At 45.5% G+C, this 23,819-nt stretch overlaps 1 protein-coding gene across 1 annotated transcript in view; it reads left to right on the top strand.

Moving 5' to 3' along the window:
* Window positions 1-23,819, top strand: part of LOC124545622 — a 247,759-nt gene that overhangs the window by 31,400 nt on the left and 192,540 nt on the right. The gene's annotated exons all lie outside the window — the stretch shown is intronic.

Here is a 23,819-nt window from a genome sequence, read left to right as displayed (position 1 = left end):
GTATCTGAATAAGGGAGTCCACATTCACACTCAAAAGCACAATCCCTTGTAAGGCCTTGCAATGTTGCAACCCACTCCCTATTAGTTTGACCGGCCGTACGTTTTGTACGAAAGAACGTATACCTTTTTGCAACTACATTAACTGTTTCCTTGAAATAGGCATCTAAAGCAGACAAAATTTCTTCGTAGGACAGAGTTGCTACGTCGCGTCAGGGAAACAATTTCAATATCACACAGTACGTTTGCACCCCTACACACGCCAATAAATGAGGCTGCCGCTCGTTACCTGGAATTCTGTAGGCGGCGAGATGAAATCCAAACTGGCGTGACCACTCCGTCCATGTTTCTTAGCTGGTTCATAGGGACGAAATGGGGGTGCAACTGCATGTTGTGGCTGCGGTAGCGGTGAAGCGGCGGCGGCCGCATCGGTTTGCAGTGCACGTTGACCCTGGACGAGCTGTCCAAGGGCATCCAATAACGCTTGCGTCTGCTGATTCTGCAAGCGATAAAATTAGGACAGTACATCTGGCGAAGCCATGACACAATTAAATTAGAGCAATACGAACGCGAAATCCTCTTTTAAGCCTCATCGCCAAAAATGTTGTGTCTAGACAAGACAGCCTAGACACAATGAGAGGAAGCCGAAAGGCACGCGCTAAGCTAAAGCAGGATGCCGTGAGGTCTGAAACAGGATACGTAATGAATGCTATAAAGAAAAGTACGTAGCTTCTGGAATACTTAACTTTAATCCATCCTTTTGGTACATCTGGAGATTGTGGCGATACAAGTGAGACTCTTTAGATACATGCTATGTAAGGCTAATGGCGCCTTGCTAGGTCGTAGCCATGGACTTAGCTGAGGGCTATTCTAACTATCTGCTCGGCAAAGGAGCGAGGCTTCGTCAGTGTAGTCGCTAGCAAAGTCGTCCGTACAACTGGGGCGAGTGCTATCCCGTATCTCGAGACCTGCCTTGTGGTGGCGCTCGGTCTGCGATCACACAGTGACGACACGCGGGTCCGACATGTACTAATGGACCGCGGCCGATTTAAAACTACCGCCTAGCAAGTGTGGTGTCTGGCGGTGACACCACAGCTACGACCTAGCAAGGCGCCATAGCAATTGATAGTTATCGTGTGAAGCATGTCTCATCAAGAACGATGTATACAAATGATGGATTAAAGTTAAGTATTCCAGCAGCTACGTACTTTTCTTTATAGCTTTCATTACTTATCCTGTTTCAGACCTCACGCCATCCTGCGTGAGCTTATAGCGTGCATTTCGGCCTTCTCTAGCTATGTAACAAGACTAAAATATCAGAGTATGAGAATTCGAAAAGATTGTAACCCCTTAGCAACCCATACATACATTTGTTATAAATGTGTGGCTCATACTGAGAAATCCAGTTAAGTTTTACAATTAATATAACGCCTTTGTATCCCCTAATTTGAGAAGAAACCTTGTACAGCCGTGCGTAGATAAATAAAAACAATAGAAAGAATATAAAAACAAAAACCAGGTTTCAACACATGGCGAAACTTATGAAGGGCATCGCTAACCACTGACCCACCACATCGTCTGATAGTGTCGCACGGTAAAAAATGCACAAAATACCTCAAAAACACCTCGTTTTTTCCAAAACGATTGAATATCTACGGATAAGCCGAGACACACATTCGCTTATTTTGACCCCTCTTATACTGACTGTAGTTCCTATGAAGTTGGATGATGGTGCTAGTCGTGTTTTCCTCGTGCGTGCAATTTCGTCTGAACATAGCAAGGAAACAGAACAATATTTGACCCTATGGTCTATCTGAAAATGTGCAACGGAATGTAACTAAATCACTTCAGTACGACTAAGCAGGGGATGCATTTCATTGATGATTTAAAACAATATCTCTCAAGCAATCACAGGTGCAAAGTAGCGGTGGCATGCCTGTAGGCGAAAAGACTAGAAAATTATACTCCAGGAAAAGAACGTTTATCAAATCCAGGTATTTTCTCTTCGAAGTTTAGCATTTACTTGTTAATCTTAACATTACGGTTCATTACGGGGATTGATTTCTTGATAAATTCTGTTGACAACATTCTGTCAGCAAATGATTGCGCCATCAGAGAGATGGCACACGGTTGCTGTTGTCAATACATTAAAAATTCATATACTCGCTACAGCAGTGGACGAAAACACGAGCAGATAAATTCACCAATAATTTGTACCAAACGCTTGCGGTTGTCGACAAACCTGGTTTGTTACCATCCTCACTGCTCAAGAAAGTATGTAGAGCACAGTTACGAAACATGAAACGGGAGTGACACGAAAATCCAAGTCGCCCTTCCAAATTTAATTTGAAAACCGATGAAAAATTTAGCTACGTAATTCCCTTCATAATTGAAATTAGTTACTACATGGATTACCTACTTTGCGAACCGAAAACGGCTAAAGGGAATCCCAACCGAAATATTTTATCCTAAGTGAACTGGGAAGCAGCATGTGTTACTCACCACAGAGTCAGACCCCGACTTACGTTTACCGACCGTCTTCTAAAACATATCAGACACTGTGCTCCGGTGCAACCTTCCAAAGTTTGCCCTATTAGGTCTATGCTAAAAATGTGGAAAAGGGTACAGTCCGCGCCTTGGTCTGACTGACCAATCACAAGACTCTAAAAAGAATGGTCTCCCCTCAGGTCACATCATGAGCCAAAAGATAAAATTCAACGGACGTTCCCATGTTCTACAACAAGCTGCACTGATTCTGCAATCCGACATGCAGTCCCAGTTAACTACACATTCTTGCATCACAGAGCTAACCGCGATTAGGTAGCGGGTAAAAAGTAGCAGGAAATAAAATCAGTAAAGATGATTCCGCATGCAATCCTTCTCTCAGGCACGGTTATAGCAGAAAAGGCATCTGCTGGGCTGGGTGAAGCCACGTTAATTATTCCAAACAATACTTGCATGAAAGGTGGTTGAGACAGGCGCCTTCCTCTGGAGCCGAGCGACCGCTACGGTCGCAGGTTCGAATCCTGCCTCGGGCATGGATGTGTGCGATGTCCTTAGGTTAGTTAGGTTTAATTAATTCTAAGTTCTAGGCGACTGATGACCTCAGAAGTTAAGTCGCATAGTGCTCAGAGCCATTTGAACCAGGCGCCTTTCAGTGTGACCACGCTTATCACAGCGTCTGAGTAAAGTGCATTGCAAGTGAGACCTTAACTTTTCCAGACGAACTGAATGTTCAAATAACTTACGGGTTTTCTGCCGGGTGACGTCGTCGACCACCGCCGATATTTCGGCAGGAGCACACCCTGCCATTCTCAAGGCACAACTGCAAGGAGGAAGCAATGTGAGAGAGCCCGCATCTCGTGGTCGTGTGGTAGCGTTCTCGCTTCCCACGCCCGGGTTCCCGGGCTCGATTCCCGGCGGGGTCAGGGATTTTCTCTGCCTCGTGATGGCTGGGTGTTGTGTGCTGTCCTTAGGTTAGTTAGGTTTAAGTAGTTCTAGGTTCTAGGGGACTGATGACCATAGATGTTAAGTCCCATAGTGCTCAGAGCCAGCCAGCCAGCAATGTGAGTTATTTGTGAATTGCAAGCGAATGGAGCATGTCTTGTATGGAACAAAGGCTAAATACATACGTAAGCAAAACACAAATGGTAGAATTTGTGAACAAAGGGCAAGCTTACGACGATGGATTTGCAAACCTAAGATGTATGAAAAATTCAACATAACACGTGGGCAGATGTGATATGCAAGTTAGCCGCTGTGGCTAGCAACGAACATCGAGTCAGGACATATGATATCCCTTCCAAATGACATGGCACAAAACTGAATAAAGATAACTTTATAAACTTTTTAGAAATTTACTTGCGAGTGAGAAACTCTGTAAATTACTTGAATCTAAAGATGGTTCACTCGTGCCATGAAACGGATGTCTTACAAATACTGAAACTAATCGCTATGAACAACTACTTGAATAAAAATTTGCGATTGCCAGCCACTCTTCGCTACGTTTTTTTGCATGTTGTGTATCATTCCAGTCATAATGTGGCCACCATGTAAAACGGAAAAACCACTACATTTATGCAATAACTTCTAGTATTGGTGATTGTTGAATAAGGGTCGTCTAATCACGGGAAAAGTTGTAGAAAGCAAGGTTCATAAACCCAACATCAGATCTTACTGCAATATTACACTTTTAAACAAACTATCATGGAAAACTGAATCTAATTAGGTGGGACTTTAGGATGACTGAAAGACGAATGAAACGAGAATTCCTCATCTGGCAGATCGTATTTTCAAATTAACAAGAGAAGTAACCCATTTTACTCTACGTACAATATGCACACAGAACAAGTTTTATGTGAGCTGCTGAGAATACGGATTCCAAAATATGACACTGTCAGCTCATTCCATCAACAAAAGCAAGACTTACCTCTTCAAAACACACAGTCAGCACGGGACGAAAGCCAGGAAGAGAATAATAAGACTTCTACGTTCTGTGCTCTCTGCCCAAATTGGAGGGGCAACAACATGCTTGTAGTCAATGTTAGGAACGTGAATGTTTCTTGAAGTTTTAAACTGAGAGGAAACACTGCAACTCCCCTAACATAGCGTACAAGTACGCGTTAAGTATTTGTTAGGTTTATACCGAGTCTGCACGGCCTTTTACTATTGGTGCATGCAGTAAACACGATGTCTAATGGAGCGGCAACACAGAAGATTGGATAGAACTTCTATTTATATGGAAAGAATTTTCTCACATGTCAGGGAAACGAAAAAGTCGTGATTCTTGTTGAAATCCCTGCTAAATAGATAGTTGTCTAAGAAGGGCACTTGGGGACTTAGGAAATCCTGCAATCAGGAAACTGTTGCTTCAGAACTCTGGGAACCTCCCAAGATTAATACCCGTGCCTTGACGAAAGCTTTCCTACCGCAGCTCGACACTAGACACGCGTTGATCCGAAATCCGTCTCCTTTCGTGAACCGTTTAACCAATCCACAACAGTTGCTGCTGCCCGTTTTTATGACTGAGCTGATACAAAATCGTGAAGCGATATTTACCAGTTATGTTATAGCACTTCCACAGTCAAAAACTCGTAGCACCTGATTAGATTATCGAAAAAATTAACACTAAAATTGAGGTCCATGAGGTGGAGGAAGTGAATAAAATCTACTTCCTATCAAGAAAAATAAGGTAGGGCGGACACAGCAGCAAAGACCTAAAAGGGGGCAGCACAGGCACAGCCAAAGAACATATTCCTCACCAAAAGATATGTCAGTATCGAAAATGTGCCTTAATTTAAGAAAGAAATTTCTGTATGGGTACATCTGGAGCACAGTATTCTTTAGAACTGAATCATGGATTATTGGGAAACCAAAATAGTCATCGAAAAGTTTGATATTTGATGTTACAGAAGGATATTGAAAATTAAGTGGGCTAATAAGACAACAAATGAGATTCTCCGCAGAAGACGGCGGTCGAAGGAGTATGTGGTAAGCACTTCTGGAAGAAACGACGGGGTGACAGGACATGTGTTTAGAAATCAAGGAATAAATATCACGGTACCCAAGGGAACCAAAGCGAGAAAAACTGTAGCGGAAGAGAGAGAATGGAATATATAAAATAAATAACTGAGAAAGTAGGCTGTTACTCTTGGATATATGGAAACTACGTCCAGAGAAATTTCCGCTGTTACAAAAATCTGTGAATTTTGGGCCCAGCATTCCTGGAAACTACCTGCTCACTAAGTTGCGGACTAGCTGCACCTCCAAGAGCCCCCCTCCACTGACAACGCTCCCTAGAGTGTGTTGTACCACTCTCAAAGCAGGCAGAGCTTTAATTGCTGTCTAATCCAAATAAAGCCGACACCGCCATGCAAATGACCAGCGACGTAAACATATTGCTATGGGCAGAAGAGTAACACCAATGGTGGACATAACGTTCTACTATATACCTCCTTACATAAGCATATTTAACAGATTCTACTTATTTAAATATTTAAATCTTGCTTGCCCTTCTTTTATAATGCGTACTCTGTCTTAACATGAAAGATAGTTACGTATAGCGATCCTAAAAAAATTGTTATTACTTAAGTCGTTTTAAGATCCCTACTTTGTACTTTAAAGGTGTATCTTGAGTAGTACACAGTTTTGTAATGCTTGTCTATCTTTCACTTATCAATAATGACAACGATATGCAGAATTATAATTCTAAAAGAAACTATTCCCATGTGCGAAACCACTTGTAAAGGACGCGCGCAGGTCGCGCTAGGAACCAGGTGAACGAAAATATGACAACACCGCAAACAGAACATATTGCTATGCCTAATAAGATGTAGGAAAACCGTTGGCATTCAAAACTAGCTTTCAGTCGTCTCTGACTAAATATAAGTCATGTATGCTTCTCAAGGGTATCTTATATCAATTTTCTTGCAAAATAGATGCAAGTTGATGCAACGACTATGCACGTGGTTGGCAACCACGCCCCATTCTCTCCAAAGTAGACCACTAGAAATCAATAATACTGAGAGCTAGTGACTCAGGTCACCAGGGGATATGTGACGACTCACCCTCGTGCTCACAAAATCAGTGATAAGCCGGCCGCTGTGGCCGAGCGATCTAGGCGCTTCAGTCCGGAACCGCGCTGCTCCTACGGTGGTCGCAGGTTAGAATCCTGCCCGGGTATGGATGTGTGTGATGTCCTTAGGTTAGGTTTAAGCAGTTCTAAGTCTATGGGACTGATGACCTCAGATGTTAAGTCCCATAGTGCTTAGAGCCATTTGAACCATGAGTGATGGGCTTTGTCACCTTGGAACACAGTATCACCTGTGGGGAACAAGTACTGTACCACTGGATGGACCTTATCAGCCAAAATGGTTGCATAATCCTTGGCAGTATTGCAGTCCTGCAGAGTAACCATGGGGCCGATGGAGTAGCACGATATGGGTGCCCAAACCACCACCAAACCCCTGACATGTTTCACTCTCGGGACGCAAGCTCGGCCAGAAGTTGGAAACATTGTGAAACAATCGAGCAAATTACTTTCTTCCGTTGCTCCGTAGTCCAGGCTTAGATATCATATTTTTCTCTTAAGGCCATTTGCATACGTATGTGTGGTTTTGGAATTTCAGCTCTCCCTGCAGTTGCCTATTTCTGGAGCATCTTTAGTGTTGTTTCGCTGCTGACAGAGTTCAGAAAATATGTGACATTCAGTTCAAGAAGAGACTTTTGCAACTGTCATACCATTATCATTCGTTACAGACACTTCATCCGCGTCTTGAGTTAGCGGGTAATGTTTTTCTGCTTTCTCTGCATGCGTTATAAATCTTCGACACCGTGCCTCTTGAAACACCAAGCACTTTGGCTCCCTTGATTACATAAGCTCCCACCATACGAGCACCAACAGTTCACTGAAGTTAAGATCTGGGTTATTAGGCCGCGTCATATTTCTACTAAAATGATCGACGTCTCGACACCTCTGCTGGGATCTTCCTCAGGATCTTCTGGTGTCCACTACTGCTGGAACAGTGAGTGTTCTAACAGCAGCGGACACCAGAAAGTCCTGAGGAAGATCCCAGCAGAGGGGTCGAAACGTCGATCATTTTAGGAGAAATATGACGCTGCCTAATAACCCAGAAGATTTTAACTTCAGTGACAACGGCCACGAAAGCAAGCAGACTTACATCAACAATTCACTTATATCATGCACTCACGACTACAGTGACCACTCTTCTGACAACGAGTGACGCTTCTAAAGTACTGAGGTCGTAGCACCGGCGCCGTTCATGGTGAAATACAACAGCGCAACCTGAGGGGTTGGTTAGCATCTGCGATTTATGTTCAAGCATACATACCTACACATGTGCAAACGCCTGGTCTTCTACACTACTGGCCATTAAAATTGCTACACCACGCAGATAAGGTGCTACGCAAAATTTAACCAATAGGAAGAAGATGCTGTGATATGCAAATGATTAGCTTTTCAGAGCATTCACACAAGATTGCGCCGGTGGCGACACTTACAACGTGCTGACATCAGGAAAGTTTCCAACCGATTTCTCATACACAAACAGCAGTTGACCGGCGTTGCCTGGTGAAACGTTGTTGTGATGCCTCGTGTAAGGAGGAGTAATGCGTACCACTACGTTTCTGACTTTGATAAAGGTCGGATTGGAGCCCATCGCGATTTCGGTTTATCGTATCGCGACATTGCTGCTAGCGTTGGTCGAGATCCAATGACTTAGCACAATATGGAATCGGTGGGTTCAGGAGGGTAATACGGAACGCCGTGCTGGATCCCAACGGCCTCGTATCACTAGCAGTCGAGATGGCAGGCATCTTATCCAAATGGCTGTAACGGATCGTGCAGCCACGTCGCGATCCCTGAGTCAACAGATGGGGACGTTTGCAAGACAACAACCACCTGCACGAACAGTTCGACGACGTTTCCAGAAGCATGGACTATCACCTCGGAGACCATGGCTGCTGTTACCCTTGACGCTGCATCACAGACAGAAGCGCCTGCGATGTTGTACTCAACGACGAACCTCGGTGCACGAATTGCAAAACGTCATTTTTTTTTCAAATGAATCCAGGTTCTGTTTACAGCATCATGATAGTCGCAACCGTGCTTGGCGACATCGCGGTGAACGCACATTGGAAGCGTGTATTCGTCAGCGCCATACTGGCGTATCACCCGGCGTGATGGTATGGGGTGCCATTGGTTACACATCTCGGCCACCTCTTGTTCGCATTGACGGCACTTTGAACAGTGGACGCTACATTTCAGATGTGTTACGACCCGTGGCTCCACCCTTATTTTGTTTTATATTTGTTTTAAACTGTGACTTGTTAAGTAGAAGAAATGTGATTTTGTACTTGTGGACTTGTAATATTGTTTTACTGTTTTCCATCGTAGTACCTGAAGGTCTGGTCACAAGCGAAAATCTTGTGGTTGCGTCCGACAGAGAATAAAATAAATTGTAATCACCTCCAAACGTAAAATGTGTGTTCTTACAATTTTGGTTCTGAGACCTGCAGTCATCTTCATCAGCAAGTACTGCAATGTAAAATACCACGTGAAGGTCCTCGTCTCTTCTGCTATCGGACAATTTGCGGAGTGCGGACGGGGGGATTAGTGGAGCTTTCTTCGACCTATGGTTCAAATGGCTCTGAGCACTATGGGACTCAACATCTTAGGTCATAAGTCCCCTAGAACTTAGAACTACTTAAACCTAACTAACCTAAGGACATCACACACATCCATGCCCGAAGCAGGACTCGAACCTGCGACCGTTGCAGTCCCGCGGTTCCGGACTGCAGCGCCAGAACCGCACGGCCACCGCGGACGGCTCTTCGACCTATACTGGGCGCAAATTTCACTGGGTGCAGTTTACGGGACACAAGAGATTGGCACGGAAGACAAATTGCTGGAGAGTCGCACGAAGACAGTTACAAGATTAACGGCAAAATAAAGAGGACAATAGTTCGCACACCATCTGCCTCGAGAATCTAAAATTAGCAGCATGATTCTAATTTAGAAGATTTAGAGTTTCAAAAGTTTGACATTGTCTCGAGAGTGCCGGTATATGTAAAAAACAAAGAGCGCCTCCTGTATACCTGTACGGTACCGGCGAGTTTAGGAGCTTCTGTCTGCAAAAAAAATTTAGCAAGCCATATTTTACTAATAATGGCCTGTCTCCGTTACTGCTCACACGAACACCTGCAAAAAAAAAGTAAAAAGGGGCTAAAATCATTTATGCGAAGAGCTCAGAACTGCTTTGAACGTGTTCGGAGCGACGAACTCTCCCGTAACGCCGCGACTGCCAAGTCGTTGACCGAACACAGGGCCGCACGCGCCCGTACACGCGAACATAACCAGTAGGGCGTCAAACGATATTTATGCTGCGTGGATTAATGTGGACGAGTGGACGCCGCGGGGCAGATTTCTGGAACGGCCGTCGATTAATAACGAAGCGGAGAACACGCCCAAGCAAACACGTGTGGGGACGGCCGCAGAAACCGCAAATCGCTCCCTTATTAGAAGGGAATAGTTTCCGGGATCGCTGACGTCACCCGGTGATGCGAAAAACATCGGCTGCAGATCGAAACTGCGTACCTCTAAATTGCGCCTAAACGCTCTGCGTGCGTTGACCCTGCTGCCGCTTTAATGCCTCGCAAGGAAGCAGCGGGAGAACTGCTGAAGGTCACGATAGTGAACGCTCTGACCAACGTGAGGAAGGTGTTCAGGTGGTGGAGAATACAATGGCGATGGTTGAAGATTAGGATTTAACATCCCGAGACTGGAATAGAAGGGAGAACCGACAGAGGTACTCAAAGTACCCTCCGCCACACACCTTCAGGAGGCTTGCGGAGTATGGATGTAGATGTAGATGTAGATGACGAGATTATTAGCGTCGTAGCCCAAGCCCTGATTAGAAAAGGACGAGGAGGGAAACGGGACTAGTAACTTCCAAAAAAACCGTCTCTTTAAATGTCGTGAGTGATTTAGGCAAACCACAGCAAGTCTAAATCTGGAGCACCAAAATAAACAGCCACCATCCTGAATGCAAGTCTAATTGGTTCAAATGGCTCTAAGCACTGTGGGCTTAACATCTGAGGTCATCAGTCCCATAGACTTAGAACTGCGTAAACCCAACTAACCTAAGGACATCACATACATCCATGCCCGAGGCGGGATTCGAACCTGCGACCGTAGCGGTCACGCGGTTCCAGACTGAAGCGCCTTTAACCGCACGGCCACACTGGCCGGCTAGTCCCCTAGAAGTTAGAGCTACTGAAACCTAATTAACCTAAGGACATCACACACACCCATGCCCGAGGCAGGATTCGAAACTGCGACCATAGCCGTCGCGTGGTTCCAGACTACTTTATCTGCCCATCTAATTTACAACGTGTTTCTAATATCACACACAGTTCATGACTCCCTAAAATACAATGCCGTGCCAAAAAAGTAAATTCTTGGAAATTTCCTCTGCAAACGAAGACCTACGTTCAGGTGACGGAAGTCGTGGGATACCTAATAACATCGCGATGGACCTCCTTTTGTCCGGCGTACAACACCTGGACGTCGCATGAACTCAATGCGTCTTTGGAAGTATCCTGAAAAATATAGTCGTCCATAATTGCGAAAGTATCGTCGTCGGTGCAGGATTTTGTGCATCGACTGATCTTTCGATTATGTCCAATAAATGTTCGATGGGATCCATATCGAGCAATCTAAACAGTCAAATCATTCGCTCGTATTGTCCAGAAAGTTCTTCAAACCAGTTGCGAAAATCTGTGGCCCGCTGACATGGCACATTGTCATCCATAAAAATCTGTCGTTGTTTGGGAACATGAAGGCCATGAATGGCTGCAAACGCCGAATATAACTATGTACAGTCAATTGTCGGTTCATTTGGCCCAAATGACCGACCCATTCCAGGTAAACACAGCCCACACCATTATGGGGCCACCACCAGCTTGCACAGTGCCTTGTTAATAATTTGGGTCCATTGCTTCGTGGGGTCTGCGCAACGCTCGAACCCTACTGTCAGGTCTTACCAATGGAAATCGGGACTCATCTGCTTCAGGCCACAGTTTTCCAGTCGTTTAGCGTCCAGCCGATCTGGTCACGAGCCCAGGAAAGGCGCGGCAGGCGATGTCGTGCTGTTAGCAAAGGTACTCAGACCGGTCGTCTGTTGCCATACCCATTCTAACGTCCCCTTTGAAAAATTGTGAATGACTGTGCTGGTAAACTTCTACGTTATTTGATTTTCAAACAACTGAGCTAAACTCAACGTACTCAAACAGTTTTCTCTTTACTTATTCTGAGCAACACTAAACTGACACACAATATTTTTTTAGCGCAACGCAGTCTGACTTTCAATAATCCCTACACAAGAACAGCCCTGACCAACAATAACCTATACCTTTCATGAATCACTTACCTCACAAAAATCTTCGTTATTCGAACTACTGCAATACAGCGAGCGCCAGTACTGCCAACTAATTAATAGATTCTAACTACTGAACGCACTAACTACTGATAGGCATAGTTAGCAAATGAAAGATTTTGATAGAGAACAAACAAAGTATATACCTTAATAATGTACAAAAGTCGTGTCAGTTCATGACATCCATCTTTACAAATTTCCTTTTTCTGGCGGACACACGTCCAGATCGTGCGTTTATAGTAACCTCTGAAAACTCTGGCATCTCTCTCCCCACATCCACCACTGCTGGCGGCTCACCTCCAACTGCACAACGCTACGCGCTGTTCACATCCAACTGCCCAACACTACAAGAGCGAATAGTCCAACAATGGCAACCAGCCACAGACTGCACACAGGTCAGTGGTTTTCATACAGAGCGCTACGTGGCGTTACCAACATAAAAACGTAAACAGCCTACTTATACCATTAACGCCAAATTTCGACGCATTCTGCTAGCGGATACCTTCGTCATACTTCCTATACTGATTTCTCAGCGTTGCTGGTCTGCACTGATAACTCTACGCAAACTCCGCGGCTTGCGGTTGTTAAATGAAAGCTGTCGGCCACAGCGTTGATTGTCGTGAGAGGTAATACCTACACTCTTGATACTGGGTATCTCAAAATACTGAATTCCCTAATGATTTCCGAAGTGGAATATCCCATTCGTCTAGCACCAACTACTATTCAGGGTTCAAACTTTGTTAATTGCCGTAGAGCGGCCATAATCACGCCGGAAACCTTTCCACGTGGATCACCTAAGTACAAATGATAGCTCCGCCAACGCACTCCCCTTTTACCCTGTGTAAGCGATACAAGCGTCATCTGTATATGTGCATATCGCCGTCCCCTGACTTTTATCACCTCAGCGCATGTTTGATAGTAGTAGAGTTTTGTCGGTCAGGAATGCCCTCTTTTCCCGTGTTACTCTGCTTGCTATATCCTCAATGTAGCCGATCTAAATTTAGTCTACTGCATGATTACCAATTTCGCTATTAAGTTTCTCGTTCAACTCATTTTTGCTACCGGTACTCCTCATTACTTTCGTCTTCCAAAAGTCTACTTTCAATCCGGGGGTGCTGTTCACTTAACCAGGTACAATGGCAATGGTGGGGTGTAACTGCAGCAAATCTTAAACTGGGGTTTTCAACTCTTCAAGTCTGAAGACTGTTTAGATGCAGTTCTCCACGGCGTTCAGATTTTGTGATGACAACATCCACCCGATCACTCACGGACGGGAGAGCCAAATGGGGGAGTATTTTCCCTCCGGAATTTTTAACGCCATTTTCAATAAGCCATACAGTATGCAGCATGTCTTCAGGAAATATAATGGCTAAGTTTCCCTTATCTTTGTCATCCCACAGCACCAACATGTCAAGACCATTTTGGCCATTGCAAGAAGACCAGACTGCTGCCTCTGCAACTACTAAAAAGGCTGCAGACCCTCTTCAGAAATCATGTGGTAGCCTAGCCCCTCTGCAGATACCGCTTCGACACTGTTGCACCTGAAATGGAGTTGTCTGTATCATTGACCATTCAAGCCAGGTCACCATATCAAGATCCATGGTTAGCTGAGTGACAATACGAACAATTATGAAAAAACAAACGCCTAATTCCTTGCCTTTCACAGAATCCTCTGGCATCCTTTTGTGCAGGATATTGTTTTACTCAGCCTACAGAATGTTTTGGTCGTTGAATTTGCAACACTTCGGGCTAGTCTGAAAACTGTGAGCTCGAATAATTTGGTATAGATTTGTAAACGCAGTCCCATAAAAGAATTGACGCAAATCGTACGAGTGGAATGTTAAGGATACACTCCCTGACAAAAAAATCACCCAGAAGAAGAAATGCAACTTCACGAGTTGATATGTGATGTCATTTCAGTGTTTATAATACCGAGACAGATTTACGAAGAACTTGGCAGTAAGAGCCCAATTATCAGTATAACGTTGAACAAAAAATGGCTCTGAGCACTATGGGACTTAACATCTATGGTCATCAGTCACGTAGAACTTAGAACTACTTAAACCTAACTAACCTAAGGACATCACACAACACCCAGTCATCACGAGGCAGAGAAAATCCCTGACACCGCCGGGAATCGAACCCGGGAACCCGGGCACGGGAAGCGAGAACGCTACCTCGCGACCACGATCTGCGGACTAAACGTTGAACAATCTTTGGCCTTGATGCATTCACTATTACGGTTGGGAAGGATGCCATAAAGCCGTTGTATCCCACCATGAGGCAAGCTGGTCCACAACTGTTGCATCTGGTCCTGGGCAGAGTTGATGTCTGAGGTGGCTCCACACATGTTCTGCCAGAGACAGATCTGGGGATCTTTTTGGCAGCGGAGGTAGTTCGACGTAACTCATACAGTTCAGAGAGCCATGTGTCTCTGTATAAGAGCGTTGCCCTGTCGAAAAATGTCAACACGATACCATCGGGTGAGAGGTAACACACGAGGACCCAGGATGGTATTTTTAAGACACCAAGTCTACGGAAGTAACAATTTCATTTGAATCCAGAGTACTCGCATATCTTTTGTAGCCATTTTGAGGGATAAATAAGCCATCTAGCGTGACTGGAAAAATTACGAGATGGGGACTCAATTACTTCAATAAATACACTCCTGGAAATTGAAATAAGAACACCGTGAATTCATTGTCCCAGGAAGGGGAAACTTTATTGACACATTCCTGGGGTCAGATACATCACATGATCACACTGACAGAACCACAGGCACATAGACACAGGCAACAGAGCATGCACAATGTCGGCACTAGTACAGTGTATATCCACCTTTCGCAGCAATGCAGGCTGCTATTCTCCCATGGAGACGATCGTAGAGATGCTGGATGTAGTCCTGTGGAACGGCTTGCCATGCCATTTCCACCTGGCGCCTCAGTTGGACCAGCGTTCGTGCTGGACGTGCAGACCGCGTGAGACGACGCTTCATCCAGTCCCAAACATGCTCAATGGGGGACAGATCCGGAGATCTTGCTGGCCAGGGTAGTTGACTTACACCTTCTAGAGCACGTTGGGTGGCACGGGATACATGCGGACGTGCATTGTCCTGTTGGAACAGCAAGTTCCCTTGCCGGTCTAGGAATGGTAGAACGATGGGTTCGATGACGATTTGGATGTACCGTGCACTATTCAGTGTCCCCTCGACGATCACCAGTGGTGTACGGCCAGTGTAGGAGATCGCTCCCCACACCATGATGCCGGGTGTTGGCCCTGTGTGCCTCGGTCGTATGCAGTCCTGATTGTGGCGCTCACCTGCACGGCGCCAAACACGCATACGACCATCATTGGCACCAAGGCGGAAGCGACTCTCATCGCTGAAGACGACACGTCCCCATTCGTCCCTCCATTCACGCCTGTCGCGACACCACTGGAGGCAGGCTGCACGATGTTGGGGCGTGAGCGGAAGACGGCCTAACGGTGTGCGGGACCGTAGCCCAGCTTCATGGAGACGGTTGCGAATGGTCCTCGCCGATACCCCAGGAGCAACAGTGTCCCTAATTTGCTGGGAAGTGGCGGTGCGGTCCCCTACGGCACTGCGTAGGATCCTACGGTCTTGGCGTGCATCCGTGCGTCGCTGCGGTCCGGTCCCAGGTCGACGGGCATGTGCACCTTCCGCCGACCACTGGCGACGACATCGATGTACTGTGGAGACCTCACGCCCCACGTGTTGAGCAATTCGGCGGTACGTCCACCCGGCCTCCCGCATGCCCACTATACGCCCTCGTTCAAAGTCCGTCAACTGCACATACGGTTCACGTCCACGCTGTCGCGGCATGCTACCGGTGTTAAAGACTGCGATGGAGCTCCGTATGCCACGGCAAACTGGCTGACACTGACGGCGGCGGTGCACAAATGCTGCGCAGCTAGCGCCATTCGACGGCCAACACCGCGGTTCCTGGTGTGTCCGCTGTGCCGTGCGTGTGATCATTGCTTGTACAGCCCTCTCGCAGTGTCCGGAGCAAGTATGGTGGGTCGGACACACCGGTGTCAATGTGTTCTTCTTTCCATTTCCAGGAGTGTATTATAAAGCACCTTTATCGAAAAGCAAATGCTCGTGTCGTGAGACTTACTCTTATTAAACATAAATGTATTTTTTCTTCCTTTTGTTAATAACTAGTTTCATTTGACACGCCATTTTGTTGTGGAAATGTGTTAAGTGCCTCTAGAAGTCTCTCTCGCCAGAAAACGTTCAAAAATGGCTCTGAGCACTATGGGACTTAACTGCTGTGGTCATCAGTCCCCTAGAACTTAGAACTACTTAAACCTAACTAACCTAAGGACATCACACACATCCATGCCCGAGGCAGGATTCGAACCTGCGACCGTAGCGGCTGCGCGGTTCCGGACTGTAGCGCCTAGAACCGCTCGGCCACTCCGGCAGGCAGAAAACGTTCAATTTCCGAGACCACCATCAGGAGCACTGCTCGTTTATTTACGTCGGTGAAAAATAAGCATAAGGCCTATAAAAATGAGTAAAAAAGTATGTAAAATGAAGATAAAGCGTAGATTCTGAAATACCTAATGGCTAATGAGATAAAGAATTCGTGAGTGCTTAAAATATAAGTTGTCTTAGCTAAAATGACGTGATATATAGACTGTCACTTTGAGCAGAAATTCAATGGCTTGCTTGTTTCTGTTGCGATTCTCTGGTAGAGCCATCTCATGGTGGCATTCAGTTTCTTTCGAAATTGATGTCAAGCTCTGAAACTGTCGTTAAAGGCAATTAAAAACCCCTCGCCAGTCGTTTGGCATAAAAAGCTCGTCACTGTCTCGAGTCGGAAGAAAAACCTGTGCACCTGGTCCCGGACAGTTATTTCTTACTTGCAATAAATTATCTCTATTTCTTACTTGTAATAATGTATCTCAACTGAAAAGCAATTACTGCAAGATTTAAGCTAATAATAAATACGTGGAATGTTCTTTGAACGCAGAATACCAGTAGATAGTTTAAGAAAAAACGTAGTCTGATGTTGTTCTGTTTGGAATGTGTATCGATTAATGTCAAAGCAACTGATTGATAGAAAATAATACATAGCCATTAAAAGATCTTTTAATTATTACACTTTCACAGTAGACTGATAACTTATTATCTAGTTTCTTTAAAGTTGCCAGTCTTTAGGCTAGTTCACCACCGCGCTTCATTTCCTTGGACCCAGTGCCAGCTGCGTCGTTCCTGATTACTTTAAAAATTTTCTTGATCACTGTACTGTGTACAGGGTGCATAAAAATACTTGATCAAACTTTGGAGCTGGCTGCTCATGCAAAATCAAGGAAAAAATTATCATGTAAATATAAGACTGGAAATGCCCGATTTTTTTATTATTGAAAGTTTATTGTACAATAATATACTATAAATTTGAAATTGTCAACTCATAGGAACCGTCGTGATGTTTTACAAAATGTTCAAAATCGATTCTTGTTTTTACACACATAGCTCGTAGGACTGTCACGCGTTTTCAAACAAATCTAAAGGGCGCTGAAAGCTTCCACTTGTTTATTTGACACTGATATAGCGTCTCTGGATCTGGAATGTCCTTCCCATTAACTAAAGTGACGAATCGTTATAATGTAACTTAAAGTCAAAGGCGTATTTATTCTGTAAAGAATACATCACTAGTGCATATAATAAAATTGAGCTGTGCAAGGCTCGTGTTCACGCCATTTATTGTTTGCAATCTTCTATTGCGGTACCGCCGCCTCGTTTTCGTATTCCATTTACTGGCGTCACTAACTCACTGCCTTACTTGCCCGTGAGTGATAGTGCACTGTCGTACCATCTCTTGAGCGACCAATAGTATTTCCGGGCCGTCGTGTGCCTGGAAGTCAGTTGGAGACGAACCATCAGTGCAGTCGGTGACGGTGCAGCGGTCAGCGACGAAGGAGCGTCGGGGACGAAGCACCAGTGAGGAGCGGACAGCCAGTACTTGCCGACTGCCGGCGACGCACATGCACTGTCCGAATGAAGGAGACTAGAGCAGGAACGACCTTTGGTTCTGCTGGTCGTCCCATCAGCCGACGTCTGTTTGGTCCTTTGACCGTTTCCGGGTGGTGGCAGTCAGTCGGTTGGGGCAGAGCAGCAAGGAAGTCTCCGTGGTGCGTGGTCAGGCCGGAGCCGCTGGCGGCCTGCACGACCGGTTGGAGTTGTGAGGCGCTTCTTGCGAGGGTTACGAAGTTCGTCGCCCACCGATCCTGGACACAAAAGTTGAGTGCTAACTTAACCTACTATCAAGCCTCAACTGCTTACAAATCTCTTCGTTTGATCCTGGTTGTCACTTTCTGGGAGATTCCCGCGAGCAACAACGTGTGTGCGTTGAAGTTGGCTAGAACTGCAGCCATCTTCCTGTGTGGTGTTTAACTTAATTTAATTCATTCCTTCATTAATGAAGTGTACCATCGGATCTTCTGCCTTGTGGCAGTTGACATTCCGGTTACCTGCCCTGGGCGTTGACGTAATTTTTGGCAGTGTATTTTCCTCGTCATGTTGATGCTGTCCAGCATGGCGTGTAGTTCGACAGCTGAGGTGTGTTGGTAGTTTTGGGCGTTTATTCTGACTTGGTTGCATAGGGCACCACTATCCAGAACGTTGTGCTATTGACATCTTGTTGTCGTTTTGCCGGTCGAGTGGAGCAGAATTGAACTTGTTGGTTGGTTCGTCGGCTTACTTTCCGTGGGTTGCCTTCCGATTAAGAGGTTATCGGTCTGGCTGCCTGTCTCACCTAAACGTGCGTTAATGTTAACTTCCCAGGCCGATCCTTGGAACCTTCTGAGCGCCGCTCCTTGTGTTTTACATAGTGATTTCCTTTTTAAAGTGCTGTGTATGGCCTTCAGCTGAGTTTTAGCTTATTAAAATTGCAGGGCTTTTCTTCTTAGGCCTTAAGCCATAAAAATTTGTTTCTTGTTTAGTATGTGGCCTTCAGCCGAGATTCAGCCTTTCAAAATTAAAACTGAAAATTCGTTGTGCCTAGGCCTTAAGCCATAAATTGGTTTCAGGTTGGTATGTGGCCTTCAGCCGAGTTTTCCAGCTTAAATTAAAAATTGAAAATTTCTTTGTCTGGGCTTTAAGCCGTGAGATTGTTTGGGTTTCATATGTGGCCTTCAGCCGAGAGTTACGTGAAGCATTTTAGAGCAAAGCCTTTAGCCTATTTTAGTTGAAATTTAGAAGCTCTTCCCTTTAGGCCTTAAGCCGAAAAATTGTTTTCTGCATGGTGTGTGGCCTTCAGCCGAGTTTTAATCCCTCTTAAATTAAAAATTAAAAATCTTTGTCTTGCCCTTAAGTCATGAGATTGTTATTCTTTAGTATGAGGCCTTCAGCAGAGTTTTACACGAAATATTTTAAGATAAGGCCTTCAGCCTTTTCAAATTGAAAGCTCTTCTTCCTAAGCCTTAATCTGTTGAATTGTTTTGTTGATATGCGGCCTTGAGCCGTGTTTTCAGCATATTTAGATTTGAAAATCTTTGTCTCGGCCTTAAGCTGTAACACTGTTCTTGATTAATGAGGCCTTCAGGCGAGTTCTATTGAAAAAACTTTAAGTTAAGGCTTTCACCCTATTTATATTGAAGATAAAAAAAAAATTTATAAAGTGAAACCTCCAGAAGAACTTCTGTACCTCAATTCCTTGCTTAGGCCTTGTGCCTTGGATTTACGATGTGGCCTTCAGCCGATCTAAATTAAATCAAAGGAGGTCTTTCGTTAAAACCTTCAGAGTTTCGATTCTTGCTTGTGTGACTGTTTGTTCTACGAAATAAGGTTTATATGTTGAGTACAACTGACAGTAACTTATTTTGGCTCCTTTCCACAAATACAACCGCATCCGCTCTGTCCTGCTAGCCCAGGGATTTCAAAATTTCTGTAAAATTCACGAATCATTTGTTTTCAAAAAATTCATATACGACTTACTCTTGTTTCAACTCTTGTCTCTACTCTGCGTTTAACTGGATGTGCAAAGAAAACAGTTCTGTATTTATAATGTTAATATACCTGAAACTTAAAATGCATTCAGTCAGTATGGCACTGTAGAGTGCGAGGTTGCATGCCTTGCAGTCATGTTACACGTGGTTCCACTTGCACCCGCCTTCATGCCTGTTGCACAAGTGAGCGTGGACCACCTTCTCCCCTTTGGCCAGCAGTGCCTGTGGTACAAAACGGTCTCCATGAACTTGAATATAATGCTGTGAGAAATATCAGACTCCTGAGCTACACTCGTCACACTTCGTCTTTCTTCCAATCTCGTGATGATACTTCCTCGCGTGAAATCATCCAAATGTTGTCCCCGGGTCATGTTGTAATGAAGAACTTCACCGCAGTACACCGTAACTGCTCGCTGATTGACTCATACTGTCTTTTCCCGTTACTTCAACTGCCTCGAGTTGCGGTGCCAGGCCCATTTGGCGCTGCAGTTTTCTGTGCACGAGAAGGAGGGGGGCGGGGGGCGAGGAGGAGAACATTAGTGTTCAACGTCCCGTAGCCAAAGAGGTCATCAGAGACCGAGCTCATGCTCGGATTAGGGAAGTAAGGAAAAGGAAAGCGTCCATGCCCTTTCAGAGGAACCATCCCGGCATTTTCCTTAAGATATTTAGGGAAAACACAGAAACCCCAAATCAGCATGGCCGTACGCGGGTTTGAACCGTAGTCCTTCCGAATGCAAGTCCGGCGAGCTAATCAATGCGATGCCCCACTCGATTTCTGTGCGCGAGTGGTGGACCTGTTGCAAATTCCTCCCCCCTCCCCCCCCCCCCCCCCCCACACACACACACACTTTCATTCGTTTTCACCAAGTCGTTAATACATTACTTTATCTCATCCGTAAGTATCATGCACTGATTGTAGATCTTGGAACAAAGTGGTACATATACAGGGTGTGTGAAAAAGAACTCCCTCGTTTTAAGTATAAATTTAATGAGGAAATTAATGAAAAATTACATCATGAAAGATAATTCCTTCAAGTTTTGTTTAATGTTAGTAGACGTCAACATGGGATCCATTTGTTGCCCTGTACACGTCGAGACGATATTCCACTTCTCGCCACGGATTCACCAACATTTCAAGTGTAACTGTCCCAACCGCCGTAACGAGTCTTTTCCGTAAATGACTGACGTCTCTGATCTTTTCACTGTACACAACACTTTTATGTGGCCCCAAAAGAAAACGTCCAGTGGGGTCAAGTCTGGGCTTTGTGGTGGCCAAGGTATTGGGCCAGCCCTGCCTATGCAGCCAATGATGTATAGTTTTAGCTGTAGGTGGTTCACCACCATACTGACATCTAAAATTAAGTTGCAATGTTATAACTGACTCAGTTTTCACAATCCAAATAACACACTGCGCTTTCTGTTGCGGAGTACACATTGTTGCTGAGTTGCACTGCACAGCGCGCACACCTGGCCTGAACCGAGGGAACAGAGGAAGAGAACAGCAGTGGTGCCGTCTCAAGGTCAAGCAGACCTGCCAGCTACAGGGGTGTCAAACTTGGAGAGTTGATGAATCAAACACCACAAACTAGAATAGTGTATGTCACTTTGCACAGATTCCAGGACACATTAAAACTAGAGAGTTTTTTTCAAACACCCTTTGTTACGAAACTACTTGTTCAACAACTGTGTCTCGTACTCCCTAGCTAACATTTAAATTATTTGGGTGCAGTTAATGACAATTTTCATCAGGCAACCTAGTCTGGCGCAATCAAAACCATTACGTCAGTCTCATACTACTATAAACCAAAGATGACGCTCACATAGTATAGAATCAAATATTCGTGTGTGATGTTGGCATCGTACGCTCCTTGCCCTTAGATGTTGCAGTGCACCATCACGCACACTACTAGAGCCAGGTACTGCAATCCGAAACCAATCGAATAACTGCGAGGCGGTGTGTTAATATACGCAAACAGATTTTCAGAAATATTAATACGAAGCTTATCCCCCCACGTGTAGCTTAATTCTGTCACTCAGTAACGTTATCCCACATTGTCCTAGCCTTATTACTCAGCAGAGGAAATAAGAATAAGGTGTAAGCACGCTCGACAAGGTGGGTAGGCTGTGCTGAACAGAAGCCCCTAATCTCAGATTTTTTCTTTTTCGTTACGCTGTGGCCTAGGGCTTTATTTAAAAAAGCAACTCCATCTAGGCACCAATCCCGGAAGCTCCATTACAACCGACAGACACATCAAGAAAATGAGCGCTCCTGGGTTGTTAGCTTGAGGAATTCTAATTCAGTCATCCAGACGGCCAAGAAAATCCACAGCATTAATTGTGCCAGCCAGAAGCAGCGCCTCTGATGTGTCCATGCACCAGTGCAGGCACCCGCCGTCTACCGAATTACTGGACGGCCTGGCCGCACTGGAGTGAAACAAACGGCGACTCCGTTACTCCGGCGCGGTGCTCCCTAATAAAGGACAGCAGAGGTCGCCGCTGGCGGCGGCGCGAGTGACCCGGGCGTTGGCGCCGCGTCCACACGGCCGTCACGTTCGTCGGCTAGGAGGAGACGGTAATTCACTGGCTGCCGGCTGCCGGCTGTCGGCAGGGGCGGCCAAGCTCAGTTGCGTGCTGCACGTTTGGGCACAGGGACCTCCAGGTGCCGGCGGTGGGACTACGACTGGTCACGGACCGCTCTTACCAGGTAAGACAGCACGCTGTCGTTTAGCAAAGCAGCGAATTATCTTCTCAGACGGTTCTCATGTCAACGATGGCCCAAAAACGGTGGAAATTGGGTAAAACTAATGAGGCAGAGGGAATCCGGGGCCGACAGTGGGAAGGTCTGAGCAACTATGTTCCTCTGTCTTATACGAACTACATAAAAACTGAAGAGTGTAGCAACGGTCCAAGTTATTACAAGAAGACTCTAACTTTCAAGTATCTGGAAGTCATCGTCGACTTCATGGGCAGCGTATGAAGAGTTGTGTGTGACAGCAGCGGTGAACCGTGGTTCAGGGTCGTTCACAGTGTGGGGACGTTTTGCGGGTGATAGTCGGTGATCTAGTGAGAATTATTGGAACATAAAAGAAGGAAGCATATCACAGGATACCGACCAATAATGCAGCTCCATCTGACAAGACATTTGTTGGCCATGGGTTGTTTTATACAGCAGGACTATGATCCCAAACGCGATTCTAAACGGTGCAGTGCTCACTGTATTGATACCAACACTGATGGCAACTTGTGTCCAACTGGGCTAAAACCCGGTGAGCTGGAAAAAGCGTGGCGGGCACTATAGTTGGCAGGTGTCGCCGACCACGCTGTCTGGCTTTCTCGTAGAGCAGTTCAACGTGGTGATCACTGTCCGGATATTGAAGCTGAGTTAAATCGATGGTGTGGCGCAATGTGATCTGGAGGAAATGGCGTCACCACCAAGACGTTTCCCGTGGACACTGGCTTACTGCGCTCCCCAACATCTACATATGTACTCCACAACTCCTTTTGGTGTGTACGTCTAGTACCACTGCCTATTCCTACTTGCCGTGAGAAGCGAGATTGTCCCTAAAGCTCCGTATGACACCTAATGTCTATAATTTTTTCCATCGTGATCATTTTGCGAGACGTTTGTGGGAGGTAGTAATATACTGTCCGACTTTTCATTCTCGGAATATCAACAATAAACCTCACGGCTCTTGTTGTAAGTAGGTTGTTTAGGTTTTTATGTTGGTAACGCCACGTACTGATCTGTATGAAAATCGCTGACTGCGCTGTGTGCAGTCTGTGGCTGGTTGGACTCATTGTTGGAATAATCGCTAGTGTAGTGTTGGGAAGTTGGATGTGAACAGTTCGTAGCGTTGGGCAGTTCGGGGTGAGCAGCCAGCAGTGGTGTATGTG

The sequence above is a fragment of the Schistocerca americana genome, chromosome 8 (assembly GCF_021461395.2).
Source record: "Schistocerca americana isolate TAMUIC-IGC-003095 chromosome 8, iqSchAmer2.1, whole genome shotgun sequence".
In the NCBI taxonomy this organism is placed as follows: domain Eukaryota; kingdom Metazoa; phylum Arthropoda; class Insecta; order Orthoptera; family Acrididae; genus Schistocerca; species Schistocerca americana.
The sequence above is the reverse complement of the archived record's forward strand: the minus strand, read 5'-3'. Positions and strand labels throughout refer to the sequence as shown.